This window comes from Pteropus alecto, unplaced genomic scaffold, assembly GCF_000325575.1.
Source record: "Pteropus alecto unplaced genomic scaffold, ASM32557v1 scaffold75, whole genome shotgun sequence".
Lineage (NCBI taxonomy): Eukaryota > Metazoa > Chordata > Mammalia > Chiroptera > Pteropodidae > Pteropus > Pteropus alecto.
The window spans coordinates 12,581,314-12,598,674 of NW_006440638.1; positions in this window are offsets into that span (position 1 = coordinate 12,581,314).

Here is a 17,361-nt window from a genome sequence, read left to right on the forward strand (position 1 = left end):
AGGGGGTTCATGGATCTTAGAAAAAGGTTAGTCAGGAAAGTTAGATAGGGTCTTTCAGGTCTACCTGTAAAATGCTGAGGTCGTCCTATTCTAGAAAGGGTCTGCCCTAGTAGGCTCACAATTAAGCAAGCCAGAGGGTACTTTTAGGCTAAAAGTAACTCATATAAGGAAACAAACAAGCAGAAAATTGGGTACTAATTTCAGCCAGTCACTTGCACCTGCACAATGAAGACGCAGTGATCTTCAACTCATCTGAGTCTCATTATACCATCATTATAATATGATGCATATGCCCAGAATTTCATTAATATCATTACAACTGACTGAATTCTGGGACCAAACACGCACAGAAAACAAACAATGAATCACTGAGTCCTGTCAATCTTAGTTGTCAATTAAGAAAGCCCACTCCTCTAAGAAAAGTAACCACCCACAGCAAATAGGGATAAAGACCCCAAAGGCTTTATTACTGTGCCCTTGAGCCTTTTGAGCCTCTCTTCTCTTGCTTGGGCCTGCTTGCACATCTGGAAGTGTACTGTTGCTTTACTTTCCCTTCTAATAAAGCTATTCTTTTCTGCTATATTTTGATGTCTTGCTCAATTCTTTGTTCAAGACATGAAAAACCTGAACAATGTGCCAAGAGGGGACCCTGATCTCTGGTAACAGGATCAGGCTGCCATGCTTGGGCGCAGAAAGGTCAGGGCAGGAGGGCAATGAACTAGGCGTGGGTGGCAGAAGTGGAGGTCCAAGAAACAGGTGCTGAAAAGATCCTGTAGGACCTTGTGTATCTGATAAGAGGTCTGTTATATTTCAAGTAGTAAGCATTTTTTTCTATTTTAACATGCAGTTATCCATAGACAGAAAAATACCTTGCTGTAAATAATCTAAGAGATGCAGCAATAAACTCTCCCTGTACCCCCAATAAGGCTGGCCTGCTGTAATGGCCAGTTTGTCCCTCTAAAAATAAAACCTGCATCATTATGAGCTTTGGAAGCCGTCTGTTGCCTCGATTCAAATTTGATAAGCAAAAATTTACTGCTGGGAGTAACATCTTCAAAGTAGCTTGTTTTACCCCAGGAATCCCTGACACTAAAGGAAAATGAATTTGAATTTGGGTCTAAAAAAAAAAAAAAAAAGAGTTTAGAAAGCAGGTATTGTGAGGACAGCTCTGTAACTGAAGATTTTGTCACTGGTCAGAAATTCAGAGGGATATTGAACCAACCAGCAGAGGTTTTTTTCACTGCTCCTCACACTATGCACTCGAAACTGTTTGATTTTACAGCTGATAAGGCATTAAATCGAATCTCTTAAGTTTCTCATATTGAAAGTTAATTGTAAATTGAATTTGCCAAAATAATAACTTAAAGAGGCAAGACTTGAATGTTGTCTGAGCAAATCAAATGATGATGCGGAATTTAAAGAGCCCGTGAAACAAGTGTATTTGAGTTCTTTATTGATCCGCCAAAAGCAGCTACTGTCTACCGGAGCTTTGCTTGGCAAGTGGAATTACTGCGCATTGATTAGTCATCATAGCATCAGGCTGTAAGTCTCTTGCCCCAGGTGGGCCGGTTATTTACATTTCAACACTTCTGACTCTTAATAAAGATAATCTACCTTGAAGAAAAAGGGACACAGTATCGCACCTGAGTTCAGAGGCTGGAGCTGGCCTATTTGCAGAAGGGGAAGGAGATGAAAGGCCTGAAAAATTTTAAGTTAGCTATTATAAAACAATTGCAGTTATAGAGATGATGAACCATGCTGTAGTTATCTAGGACAGCCATGACAAAGTACTGAAGACTGAACAGCTTAAGCAACAGAAATGTATTGTCTCACAGTTCTGGGGGCTACATATCCAAGTCAAAGTGACAGCAATTCAACCCATAACAATGACTTCAAAAGGGTAGGGAAGCACTTAGTATTCTTAATCTCGACACAGTTCAACCCATAACACTGATATACCAAAGGGTAGGGAAGCATTTAGTATTCTCCATCCTAGCTGTGCCTCACAATCTCCTAAGAGGCTTTGAAAAGTAGCTATGCCCAGATCCCACCCACCCTCATTGATTTTTTTAATTAATTGGTCTGAGTTAGGGCCAGGCATGAGTATTTTAAAGCATATTAAGTAGTTCTAAAGTGCAGCCAGGATTAAAAATACACTGATTAAAGATCTCATTCACTAGAATGTTTAAGAATAAGGTTTACTATTATTCAGAAGGGAAACTATTAAATAGGTAAATTATTTTAAGCACCATGAGGACAGAGACTATCTGCACTGATGACTGATATATCCCTTATACTTAACAGTGTCTGGTCTGAGGTGGCCGTCCCATAAATATTGATGCAAGAATGCACAGATGAATGAATTCAAGTCAAGTCCTATTCACTGAGTATCTCCATATATTTGTTAAGCATTACATTTAGCATTAAAGAATATAAATATTTTTTGAGTGAATGAAGGCATGAGATCATATCCAACATCCCCAACATTCCCTTCTTATAATATGTAATAGGATGTTACAATGTAGGATTTAGCATTTTCAGTTGGAACTAAAATATTTATTTTAAATCATCTGAAAGCCTACTTTTGCCTAAAATTAATTAGTTATTTAATTAGTTAATTAATTAATTTGTAAAGGCTCTTATATATCTAGACCAATACGGTTACACAACAGCAGATGGACTCTTTGTCAACATATTTCATCATCCCTTCAGAATGTTTGAGTTGCCACTTATCTGTAGGAAAGAAGATGACAGTACACACACAAAAAAATCATCATAAGAAATGTTTGCATTCAAGATAATACCATTCAGATACCACTGCCAATGGTGTAGACAATATAAAATACATATGGCAGGACTTATCCTTCACAGAGATTGACTAGAATAAAGAGATGAGCAATTACCTGTTGATCTGGTTAGTTTTGACAACTAGACTTTAGCCCAGTGAAAAAGCTTCCTTGGCTTCTTTTTTGCTTTTTAATAGCTCTAGGGGATTGTGGGAAACTTTATTCAGTTGTTTGTTTACCCATCCATCCAACTAGGTCAGCTGGTAGCAAATAGTATGCTGCTGTGGAAGTTGGAAAAAGAGGCATTTCTGGGTAAATAAATTACAAAATAGATGCCCTTCTATTAGGGCTGCTACAGGCCCACACCAGGGGACTCACCATAGCAAGCTGGACTATGGTATACTGCCTCTTAGCTAGATGTCTGTGCAGGGTGCCTACTGTGCCAGGACTGTGCTGGGCTCTGGAGTTACAAAAATGAATGAGATATGGTCTTGTCCTTCATGAAGTCACAATCCACTTGGGCAAACCCAAACCAAATGAGCAACCGTAGGATGATGTAACCCGTGGAATATTGCCAAGGCCTCATAGAGGAGGATATATTAGAAATGGGTCTTACAGAATGCATAGTACTTTCTCAAAACAAACAAGCAAACAAACAAGCAAACAAACAAAAAACAAAGAGAGTGAATAGTAAATGCCAAAGTTTGATCAAAGTAAGATATGATCAGGAGTAAGCAAAGAGCCCTAGAGAGCCAGAAAGAAGAATGAGTGTAATGGAATTAGCTGGAAAATTGGTCCAAAAATGTATGTTGGCACTAGACTACTCAGATTAGCTGGATAAAAGATGGATCAATTCAGATAAGACAGAGGAAAAGATTTGGGTAACCAGGGTAATAGTAGGAAACCAATACTGGGGAAAGAGAGGTTTATTATTTATCTCTGAAAATGAGAAATTTTCAGTATCATATGGCTTTGATCTTTAAGCCATACATTTATGGGTCACTTCTGTGAATTAGTTTATCAGAAGAATAAATTTTCAAATGTGTCATGTTGTATTTCATTTAAAGCTATTTTGGTTTTGATTTTTAAATCCAAGATACAGAAAATGTTCCACTATTCTCTCTTTCGCAAGTGAAGAAACTAATGCTGTGTGGCTTCTTTTGTCAGCATTGCTGATGAGGTAAAGAGCTGTTAATCTTAGAGCATGCATTACTTTGCCCTAAAGCCAGCAACCTTTTTCAGTAAAGTTGACATACAACCCTCTGAGTCTGTTTTATGACCATCTCTTTTTTTCTTCCCTGTTTGATCTCTGCACAGTAGTAAGAGGTTGTAATAATTAACAAACTCAGTTTATGACCAGTATTGATTTGATATTCCATTGTAGCATAACAATTTGTGACTACCTAGTTTCCATTAAATTTCAAATTTGATCGCTCTTTGGTAAGGCTGTCAGTCTACATTCTTTTTTCATCTCTCGGTTGCTTATATTTTCCTAGTGCCTTAGGGCTCTGTACATTCCTACTCAGCTAAAATAACATAAAATATAATTTAAAAAGTTCAGTAGAGTTCAATTATAAATTATTCTGTGTTATATTCAAAAGCTAGAGGTTTCAAAATTGATTACATCAGCGACGTTTGGCTCTAATTGCATTATGTTATTCGATAATGTTCTAACATACAATTTTTGCAGAATGTTGCTTGAAAAAATAATTATTTGGAATGAATGGAAGCATCAGACATTGAACACGAAAAGGAACTGTCAGATTTGAAATCAGTTATGGTTATACATAGGGCCAAATTAAATGCCTTGTCAGACTATACAGTTGGCATATATCTGTGGATTGGGAGAGTTTGAACATTAATCATTTTTTACTATAATTCTGCCCTGCTATCTAAACATATTTTTACAGCGTTTTAAGAAATCCTTGAGGGCAAATTAAACAGGGCTCACCTTTGCATCTCTAGCACTTACCTATGTCCAGTACATACTAGGTATTTAAAAACCATTTAAAAAACAAACAATAATTATAACTTCTTCATATATACCAAACTCTATGAAAAATGTTTTATGTGAATTTTATCATTAACTCTACACAATAATACCATGAAGTCATTAGTCATTATCATTGTTAATTTTACAGATGATACACAGAGGCTTAGAAAGTTCATATGGCTAGTAAAAGATAAAGAATAGGTCTTGGTATCTCTTAGCTTCCCCTTCTTAATTGCTATTTTACACTAGATGAGTGCATAAAAAGTTTAATCAAATATTGACTGACATGTGTGAATCTTCATTTGTACAGTGTAACCAGTATCAACATGGCCATGGGAACCTCTCTAGGAAAAATACTCCGTGTTTCTTTTCTTCTCACACACACAACACTTATGACAGCAGGTATGTGGGTATTTTCCCCACACCAAGCAATTCTCTGTAACTCGAGCTGGGTGTCCTACAATTCTATTGAATTCTGACCTTAAATGGAGTTAGTGCAACTCCACAGGTTAAGGGATGCCGGTCTTAAGTCCCAGTTGTCACCTATACTTCTGATCAACTGACTATAAATAGAAGGTTCTCATAACCTCATTTTTGGGTTGATCATTTGCTAGAACAGCTCATAGAATTCAGGGAAATACTTATAGTTACTGGTTTTTTTTTTAATAAAATAAAAAATATGATAAAAGATACAAATGGATAGCCAGATGAAGAGATACATAGAGTGAGTTCCAAAACAATCTCAAGCACAGGAGCTTCTGTCCCTGTGGAGATGTGATGTGTCATCCTCCCAGCATGTTGATGTGTTCACCAACCTGGAAGTTCTTTGAATCTTGTACTATTGAGATTTGTATGGAAGTTTCATCACATCAGCATGATCAATCATTAGCTCTCACTCCAGCTCCTCCTCCCTCCCCAAAGATTGGGGGTTGGGGTTGAGAGTTCCAAGTTTCTAATAATGGCTCGGTCTTTCTGACAGCACCCATCCTGAAGCAGTTGCCTCATTAGACTAAAGTCACTCCTATCACCAAGAAATTTCAAGGGTTTTAGAAGCTCTGTTCCAAGAACCCATGAAGAGACATGTACATACATATGTACATACATACACACACACACACACACACACACACACACATATAATGTTTTTTTCTATTATTTCACAGAATCATACACTCCATGACCCATAGGTGAGGATGAGATGCTGTAGGTGGAAGTACTGCTATGGAACAAAAGGAGATTTAAAACAGAATCACGTTAAATGGTTACCATTATTCATAAAATCATCAGGAAATACTGTAATTCTTAATTGTCTCATTCACTTTTCCTGTTGAAGGCAAGAGGAATTCATCTATCCATGAGGGCTAGTATAAATCATGTGAAATTATGGATTTTTTTCCAAATATTTTTCATTAAATAACCCAAGTATTAGGAAAACATTCTTTGAGTCAATTGTCCAGAAAACGGACAGGTAGCTAAGACAAGTGTTAAATTATATTCAATTATCAAAATACAACTGACTCAATTTTTTTTCTTAGGAATCAAATTCCTGGAAGGCAATGAGAAATTAATGATCTATGCAGTAACGAGTTCTTTATATCAAGTCAGGAATTAAGTGAAGGAAAACAATGGAATCACTATAGTCGGGCTGCTAAATTGTTAAAATCAAGTTGGTTGAGCCATGAGGAAACAATTCTGTTCTTGTTTTAACTAGTGTGGGCATTTAAACTTTTAAACTTTTCAGTCTTGCATCAATGCCTTGATATACATCAAACTTCCCTACAATTCTTGGATTCCATCCACCCACGCACCTCCGCCTCACCACCCAAAACACTAAGGAAAGAATGTTCATGTATTACACCAATTGACAAACATTATCCAGACTGCTTGTCATGCAGAGGATTACCATCTCAGACCAATACAGAGGCTAAGACTGCAGCACTGATTCCTCTCAAGAATATACCTTTTACTATTAGAACTCTTAGCTTTATTTTCTTCTTTGGGACACTCTGGGTATTGCTTAGTTGTGTTTATGGATTGCAAATCATAACACCCTTGAGTAAATCTTCATAATTTATTTCTAGCAAAGCCTCCAGATAATTTTTTAATTAGTTTGACATATATGGTACCAGCATCATAGAATCCAAAGAACATCCACTTCTGATGCCACCATTGGATTGGAGCAGTGTAGCTGCCTCAGCCCTTTGTGCTCTGCTGTCTCTCCAATGGCTCTGGGTTTCCAATGGTGAGCTCTCTAGGTTTTGTAACTTCCTCCTTCAGTTGAGATTCAGAGCTTTTATTCTTGGGCCCTCTGCTACCACTCTTTGTAATAAGGTACTTTCTTTCTAAGTCTGTTATGGGGGGAAAATCCTATTTTGGAATGCCAACTGTATCTATGGTATACCCTCTGCTAAATATTTGTCCTGATGGATTTCTGAAAAGAAGGACAATTTGGTATTACAATGGCCACTCTGGAGATCTTTAGAGATTCTAAAATTAGTATATGTATGTTCAGAATTAGAGAATCTTAGGAATGTTAAATAGATTGAATGAGAAGCATTTGTCAATTGGTATTTAGAGGGCTCTAAGAAATTAAACATTTCAAAGATAGTGTTAACTTCATTTTTTTTTTTTTTTTTGTCTAGCTATGACAGATTTCAGGGGAATTCATCTTTAACATGAAATTTTCACCATCTAAAAGTTTCTTCTTTGGGACCTCTAGCTAGTTATATATACAAACACTGTGGTTCCTCCTCTTGTGCCTTTATAATAAAATGGACCAACTAAAACAAAATAATTTAAAACTCTAATAGCCATTATGAAAAACTCCCATTTTAAGTCCAACTCAAAGACTCTCCCTTAAAGAGAGAATTCTAAACCTCTCAGGGACAATGGAATGTATTCTATGATTAATATGAAGAAGCTTCTAAAAGACAAAATGACTTGTAAAAAACAAAACAAAACAAAACAAAACAAACAAACAAAAAAACAGCTCTAAAAGGATCCTAAAAGAAATTTTGATCATCTGAGCAGGAAACTAAAATCAATAGTGAAAAATTAAAGATATAAGAGATACCTAAAACAAGAGACTATAAGATCAACTGGTTATTTATTCTTTCTCTCTCAGAGGTAGTTATTGCCTGTGTCCTAAGGACTTGTTTTGGTTTTCTGCCTGACAAGGACATGGACACTGTCCATTCTTTCTTTTGGTTATCAGAAGGAATTAATACTACTGGAAATACTGTTTCTCTCAGCTAAAACCTGATATTTCATAGAATTTAATCTATGACCAGAAATTTGGCAAAATTGGAGGCTAAAGATTCAAAGTCTGATAGGAATTTCTTTTTAGTCTTCTCCCTTAAGCTAAAATAAAACTATGCACCTAGAAGGAAAAAAGGAAATTAGAATGATATAGTTGGATAGGTAGATCAACCGATGATGTCATTTAAGTTGCAATCCAATTCTTTAGGGAATTACGAGCAACTGTACTTATCTTATAAATCTTTGTGAAACCAGAATTGCAACTCTAAAAGCAGATCAAACTCCACCTATCTTTACTATCCTCAATTACTCGTACTGAAGAAGAAAAATAGAAAATGAAGGCTTTTTAAAGTGCAAGTTTCAGCTCTGGCTCCAAGGGTCTTCGCCAAGGACAAATACAAAATTTAATTGTTTTCTACACAAATATTAATAAGAAAAGACTTTAGCTATTTGAACAAATAAACTCAACTGATTCCGTTATAAGTTAGTGGGATTTTGCCTTACTGTACCTGTCTTATTGCTGAAATTTTAAAAACATAACTATCAGGTATCTGGTTGCATCTGTCTATATATGTGTATGTATGTCTACCTTTAGAGGATATTATTAGAATCGATTTGTAAAAAACTCTGTTTAATTGGCTTAAAGAAATTAGGTACATATATAAAAAAAATTCTCAAAAATATAATGGAAACTAACCCAAATGCTTTTCAGGATCACATGATATGAGAAAATATTTGATATTAAAGCTGGTTTGAGTTTGGTTTAGTTAAATAAGCATGTCTTTAGAGTTATTAGAATTAACCGTAATGCTTTTATTCTACCCGGGTTTATTAATCAAACAAGTGCATGTTATTGCTGTTGTAAAATTTGTCAGTAAAAAATAAACTCGGTATAATGAAATTTTCATAAATAATCTAAACATAATTGTTAAGAACTAGTAAATTAAATAGATTTTATTCTCCTTAATAGTAAGGAGAATAAAAATGTTGTTTTTTAAGTCAAACCTTTTAGCAATGATTATATAATATATGTACTTAGTTTTCCAAAATCTTTTGGTAACTTGAAACCTTAAAGTTTTGCCAAGTAAAGTTAAATTCATTGAATTTAGATTATAGATCATTTCCAAAAGAGATAAATAATGAAACATTAATTAGTCTTAATTTGGTTATTTTAGGTGAAAAATTAGGGTGATTTTAGAGACAAAAAATATATTTCAGTAATATACTTTTGTCAATTATAGTGTTATTTTGTAGTTTATAGTGTTATTCATTGTCTTTTGAGGTTTTGTTCCTACTGTAGACTGGACTGGATCCTAAATTCTTCTAGTTTCCTCCAATATCTTCCTGTGACTCTCAAAAATTATGTTTCCAATTTTTTTCCCATCTTTCACCTTGGAATTATTGGAAACTAAAATTGTCCTTTTCCCAAAGCCCTGCAAGCTAAAGTGAGACACCTTGATATAGATTTCATTGAAATCACTGCAGCAGTTCATATGTAGATAATCTTTCTACCTATTGCAGAAATATAACCAAAGACATTAAAACTGCAAACCAGAAGACTCTATCAGATTGTCTCTGCCTACGTTTACTCCATCCGAAGATGCTTCAAGCCAGACATCTAGAAATCTTCTCGACTGACTGTCTTCTGAAATCCAAACTGTGATAATAGTCTGCCTCAATCATTAACCATTGTTTTTCTTTTTTTTCCATAGAGATGCCTCTTATTAAATACCTGATTACTTGTACCATATGCTTAACTTTGGGAATCACATGCATCATTCCCTCTTAAAATGAGAAACAACTGTTTAACTGAACTGATCTATTTTCAAAACTGAAACTGGTTTCTATATCTGATATATAATAATAATGTCTTAATAGGTCATTTCCTAAAGCTCCAATCTAAAAATTGACACAATATTGAGCTGACTATAAATTCATATATAGCAAGCATGTCTCCAGCCCATAATCCCCCCCTCCGAGAGATATGATGGACCCAAAGAAGGCACTGCTATCTTGACATCAAGGCACTTTAAAATGTTTTAGTTGCTCTGTGATGTTTTCTAAGAGAAAAACTCCTGATAAAAAGGTGAGAATGAGGAACAGAATAAAGAAATAAAATGGAGTAACTATAGTCAAACTGCTAAATTACTAAAATCAAGTAGGTTGAGGCAATTCTATTTGTGTTTTAACTAGTCTGGGAACTTAAACTTTTGAACTTTCCAGTCCTGCTTCAATGCCTGGACACACATCAAACCTCTAGATAGCCCTCTGCTTACTCCCTGAAGGACTAAGAGAAAAATATTCACATATCCCAGCCACCTGGCATCCATTATTTAGACATCCAGTCATCTATAGGATTGCTATCTCAGACCAATCCAGAGGCTAAGAATACAAGACAGAATCTTCTCAGGAATGTACTTTTTATTGTAATATTTTTACTTTCTTCTTCAGAATACTCTGGGTATTGCTTAGTTGTGTTTACAGTTTGAAACCCCTAAAACCCTTGAATAAATTTTTTATCATTTATTTCTAGTAAAGCCTCCAGAGTTTGAGTTTGTTCGGCACAGGTAAGTAAGGATTTCTTGATGATAGATAGATAGATAGATAGATAGATAGATAGATAGATAGATAGATAGATATTATAGATGTAACATGCAATTATCAGGAATTCTGAGACTCCTTTCTAAATACAAAAAGAATCCTGACCAATTGATAATTTGGTCTAAAACATGAAGCAAAGTAACGAAGACTCTTACCTTTAAAATGATCAGGTCTGAATTTAAATCCTGGCTCTGCCACTTACTAGCTGCATGCCTCAGTTTTTTCTACAGCTCCATTGTAAACTCTGTGGATGCGATAATCACATTGGTCATAGTTGCTGCTGCATCTAAAGAGAGTAATAAGTAATAGTAATAACAACAATATAAGAGACTTTAGATTACTTTCTATCTGCTAGAGACTGAGCCCAATACACAAATAGGTACTTATCTCATTGCTAAAGCATACTATTATCATGCCCACTTTATGAATGGGCAAATTTAGGCTTAGAGCTCAAGTAACTTAACTAAGATCACACAGATAGAAAGTGATTGAACTGGGCATTGAACTTGAGCTATTAAATGTGCAAGCTAATCTTTAAAAACGTTTGTTATAATTAAGAAATGTAAGAAGAGAAGAAGAAAAGAGGGAGGGAAAAAATAAGAAATGATGGATGAAAAAAAGAAAGGGGAATAGAGGGAAGGAAAGAGAGGGTGGGAGACAAGGAGGAAAGACAGAAGAGAAGGAAGAAAGAGAAAAAAGAAAGTAAAGGAAAAGAAAAAAAAGAGAAAGAAAAGAAGAGAAAAAACATCTCAGGGCTATGATAGGATCTAAGTAAGATAGAGTTAGAAAAGCACTTTGAGATACATAAAGCAAGTTAAATGTGCAAGATACTGTCATATAACAGTATTGGTACATATCAGAAAGTGCTGAGAATTAAATGTCAATTTCAGTGGAGGAAACTATTGTAAATAAGGCACTCTAATACACAGTGATTTAAAAAAGAATGACTTGGCTGGTAAATTTGCCTTACTGAAATTATAGGCAAAATGCATTCTTCTAACCCAGTCAGTGACACAGCTATGAAATCCTCTTTTGTCTCTTGAATGTAAAAGATAAATGTGTCCTAACAGTGGAAATGTTTCTCTCTGAAGCCAAATTTATGGCACAAAATGACAGCATAGAAGACATGGCATGAATCCATTGACATTAAACAGATCTAAGTATTCTGATTTCTGAAATAACCAAGGAGGGTAGTTTTTCAGTCAAGTTAAACAGGTAGTTCATTCAACATTGGGCCACCCAAAATAGATCTCCTATTTCCTCTCTACCACTCACAACAAAGAAGAGGAACAATCAGGTTTCAAAGAGTCTCTTGGAGATAAAGTATGTGGCTACAGGTGAATAAATACATTTCACACAAAATGATTTACCACCTACAGTAGAGATTCAGCACAGAGAAAATGGACCATTTGGAAGCAGTGAATGCTAAAAAAGAAAAGCAGTTTAGAAGTTACGTGGATTGCAGGCTTTGTATTAAGTGTGTGAAGCAAAATTCCAGAAGTGATCCTGAAACAGTAGGAAGATACACCAAGATGCTTTAAGTGCCTTGAGAGAAAGGATCTGAAAAATCCATTTTGTCCTTTAAGCCACAGTTTAAAAGTCACTTCAGAAAAGTCTTCTATCTAGACTAGGTCCTCTGTACGCACTCTCAGAACACTCTGTTCTTCTACTTCACAGCCCTTGTAATAATTTTAACTATTTAAACTTTTTTGTTATAAGAAATTTTAAATACTCAGAATATTCTCCCATATACTCAAACACTCAGATTCAACAATTGTCATAATTTTATTAAATTTGTTTCATCTACCTCTTCCTTCTCTTTCTTCTTTTACATTGGAGAAATATATAAAGCAAAATCTAAGCATTATGTCATTTCATCTCTAAATACTTCAGTATATGAGTCTTAAAAATGATCATTTTCCCATAGTCTGTTGGTGGGCTTTTAGGTTGCTTCTATATCTTGGCTATTGTAAATAGTGCTGCCATGAACATAGGGATGCAAGATCTTTACCAAGTGTTGTTTTGGTTTTCTTTGGATAAATACCCAGAAGTACATTTGCCGGGTCAAAAGGTAGATCCATTTTTAATTTTTTGAGGAACTTCCGGATTGTTTTCCACAGTGGCTGTACCAATTTGCAATCCCATCAATAGTGTATGGGGATTCCCTTTTCTCCACATCCTCACCAAGACTTGTCATTCTTTGACATTGATGATAGTCATTCTGACAGGTGTGAAGTAATAACTCATTGTGGTTTTAATTTGCATTTCTCTGATGATTAGTGACCTTGAGCATCTTTTCATATGTAATGACCATCAATAGACGATTGGATAAAGGAGTTATGGTTCATATATACAATGGAATATTACTCAGCCATAAAAAAAAAATGAAATCCTACCATTCGCAATGACATGGATAGACCTAGAAGTTATTATGCTGAGTGAAAGAAGTCAAACAGAGAAAGATAAATGGCATATTATTTTACTTATATGTGGAATCTAAGGAACAAAAAGAACAAACTAATTGAAAACAGACTCACAAATATAGAGGATAATCTGGTGATGGCCAGAAGGGAGGGGGCTGGGGGATTGGGAGAAAAGGGTGAAAGGTTAAAGAGTACAAATTAGTAATTTATAGATGGTCACGGGATGAGGAGCATGGCAGTCAGTAGTCATGTAATGGCTTAGCTATAGAGCCAGAGGAGAGAAAGAATAATCAGAGGTATCATTTCATAAACTATATAAGAGTCTAACCAATGTAGTGTATATTTGAAACTAATAATAAAATAAAATTGTTTAAAAATGATCAATTTATTTCATAACCAGAATCTCAGCCTGGGTTCTCTGCAAAAGCATAGCCTAAAATAAGGGATTGCATACATATGATTATTTGGGGAAGTGATCCCAAGGAAAATGCAGGGCTGCAAAAAATGAAATAAGGAAAGAAAAAGCCATTCCAAGGATGCATTATCAGAGGATCAGCCCTGTGGGTGCCTGTGGCTTGATTCCAAGGAAGTGTAGAATTTGATTCAAATTATGTATTGAGAGACCCAAATACAGAGTGTTATCCATTGCTTCCCATACTATGGTCAGGGATGCCCCATGGGGTGGGAGTTAACTCTCTTACACCCCAGGTTTCTGCTGGAATGCTTCAGAATGAGACAGAATGGCTTTAAAAGTCCTATAGGTATCCTACAGAAGGCAACAGAGAGGCCCAGAGCAGAAAGTGAGAGCTCTATGATGTAGTTTAGGGGAGGTACTATCAGGTTGCACCTGCTCAACTCTGGATATAACAGCAAGAGTTGGAGTGAACACTGGGCTGAGAGAACTGAATCCAGGACATATGAGGTGCCTAATGCAATTTTAATGCCATTGCCACATATAACCAAATTCATTCTAATTCTTTGGTTTATCCGATACTCAGTTCAAAAATCAGTTCTCCCAGTTGCCTCAAAGATGTCTTTTTAGAGCAGCTTTGGTCTAATGAGGATCCAAACAAGGGTCAGAAATTATGTCCTTAATTAATTACGATTATTATGTTCTTAAATCTCTTTTAGTTGACAGCAGTCCTCTCTTATCTTTTTAAATGCCATTGATTTATAAACAAAAACAAAAACAAAATTGTCAGTTTTCTTGTAGACTGTTCCACAGTCATTTTACTTGATTCTCTATCTCCAATATTTCCTATAAATGTTTATAAGGTCTACAGGCTTTATTAAAATCAGCTGTAACTTTTATGGCAGGAAAACATTATAAGTGATTCCATGTGTTTCACAGCGCATCCCTTCTTCAGAGATGTGGTGGAATAAATGGTGACCCCCTAAAAAATGATATGTTCATATCTAATCCCTAGAACCTATTAATAATATTACACTATATGGCCAAAATAATGTGATGAATTCAAGGATTTTAATAAGAACTTATTCAAGATCATACAAGTAGACTCTAAATGTAATTGTATGTATCCAATAAGAGAGAAGCAGAGGAAGTTTTGAGATAGCCCCTACAGAGGTTGTGTGACAATAGAGACAGAGATTAGAGTGATGTGACCACAAGCCCGGGAACTAACTCGAGAATTGCAACCAGAAACTTGAAGAGGCAAGGAACGGATTCTCCCCTAGAGTCCCTGGAGGGAATGCAGCAGTGCTGGATTTTAGACTTCTAGCTTCCAGAATTCTGAGACAATAAATTTCAGGTAAGAGTAGGGATGTAACAGTATGATCTCTTCACTGCCAAGTTGCCCATGAACTTTCTTTTTAATAGTTTTATTCATAGCGATGGATGTGGCCTGTGCTAGTTATAATTTTTAATAATATTTATATTATTATATAAATGGTATTGTATGTAAGTGGGTAATAAAAATAAAGTGGGTGATTTATGAGTTCTACCACTCCTTTCCCCTTTATTAGTAAGAGTTCTTTCATAAAGAACTTTACCTTATCAAGTTGGGCTCTTTGCTTATCCTAAAATGTAGTTAATATAAGAATCATTAAGGATAAATACTAATTATTCCCTTTTACTTGCTATTTTTCCAAGTAAAGAATTGGTCAGTAACTTTTTTAATTTTAAACTTTAGTTTTTTAGAGCAGTTTTAGGCTCAGAGCAGAATTGAGCAGAAAGTACAGACTGCCCTAATATCCCCTGCCTCCCACACAAGCACAGCCTCTCTCACTATCAAAATCCCCGACCAGAGGGTACACCTGTTACATCAATAAACCGACACTATCATGTCATTATCAGCCAAAGATCATAGTTTACATTAGGGTTCACTCTCAATGTTGTACATTCTATGAGTATGAACAAATATATAATGATATGTATTCATTATTATGGTATCACACAGAGTAGTTTCACTGCCTTAAAAACCCTCTATGCTCCACCTATTTATGACAGTCATTTAAATCCTTATTTGTGTCATCGTTTAATATCTGTCTCCCCAACTAGAGTCTAAGCTCTGTGGGAACAGAAAATCTGTGAAGCCTCTTTGCTGTCTAATCTATAGTGCCTGCTACAGGGAAGGAGCACGCTGAAGTTATTTCTATAAACATGAACGTCTACTCTCCTTGAAAAATCCCAAAGCCCCAAGAGGAATGTGGAGTCCCCCCACCTGTCTGCTCACCTTTTTCTTTGATCACGAAGCAATGGAAGTACTTAGGAGATTTCTTTTTCCAAGCCTTAAAGCAAGGAAGCAAAATCTTTTCAGGCAATATCAGGAACTCTGTGAAGAGAACCAATCTTTGAAGGGAATGGATCTCAGAGCTGCTTTGGTAGAGTTTTAGCATTATTTTTCTCTTGATAGCCATCTTCTAGGATGTCAGAGAGAAGAGGGGCTTTAATAATCACCTGTCAAGTGTTTTTAAACAATGCAACTTAAAACAGCCACCACTATGATAACAACAACAACAATAATAATAATAATCGCAAATACATCATGCGAATTCCTGGATCTTTAGGATCCAGCTTGGGAATCTGCATTTCAAGCTCCATGAGTAATTCTGATATAGCCTGGCTATAATCTTGGGCTTGGAAAACTCCTATGGTTGCAAGGTTTTCAAGTTCATATTAAATAATAGAATCATTGGTAAAAGTTCAACAGAGATCCAATATGTTTTTAAAAACTAATTCATTCTAAAAATATTGAGAGATTTCTAAAGGCCAGGGACCATTCTAGAAATAAGTGATACAGAAAAAAAAAAACAAAAAGATCCTTGCCCTCATGTGGTTTATCTTAATAGAGAGGGAATACATAAATAGATAAATAATTAACATATCCACATATACCATAATAGCCCCTCCTACCTTTCGTAGAAACCTAGAACTTCCTGGGACAAAATATGAAGATGTGCCCTCTCTATAAGCACATGGAGGTGCAGAAAGAAGTGAGTTACCCCGGCTCACAGAGTTAGACCCTGGTAGAATGGGATAGCTGCAAATATCACCTTGGTTCTTGTCTATACATGGCTCTTCTTAAGGCAGAGATCTGGATGGTTCTGTTCTCTTGACTCGAATTTTCATAAGTTAATGATGCTGAGGAGAGAAGGATCACTACTGGATGGGAGAATAGGAACATAACCATCATCCAAGATGGACAGCCCCTCTCCAGACCAGCCAAGAGGCACAGAATTCCAGGAGCAGGGATCTATCTGGAGTGCCATATAGTCCAGAGTTTCGAAATTGAATCAGTATTACCTAAAGAGCTTTTTCAAATTACCGAATCCTAGAACTTTGTTCTTGGATATTCTCATTCGATGGGATGGGAGTGAGGATGGAGAATATGTATTTTATGAATCTCTGTATCAGAGAATTTTGTTTTTGTTTTCTTTTGTTTTGTCTTTTGGTTCAAGCAACAAAAACCAACTCTAGCTTACTTAAGGCAAAAATAAATACTTTGGAAGATTATGATGTGGCTCACAGGAACAAAAGAAAGGCTAAAAACATAGGCTTTGAAAAGAACAAGAACTGAGACAGCTCCAGGGGCCAACAGTTACAGAGAGGTTTCTCCAAAGGCCCTAGTCAGAAAGAATTGGCTCCTACTGTTATGCACACGCGTGTCCCTCTACTCAAGATTAAATTACAGTGGGAGAGAGTATGACTAATCTAACTTGGGTCACATTTCTACTTTTTGGCCAGGGAAAGACAGACATTTTAATTGTCAGTCCCTTTAAAACTGCAAATAATAGAGTGGTAATTGATCAAAGACAAAATACTAGATATTATTACCATACC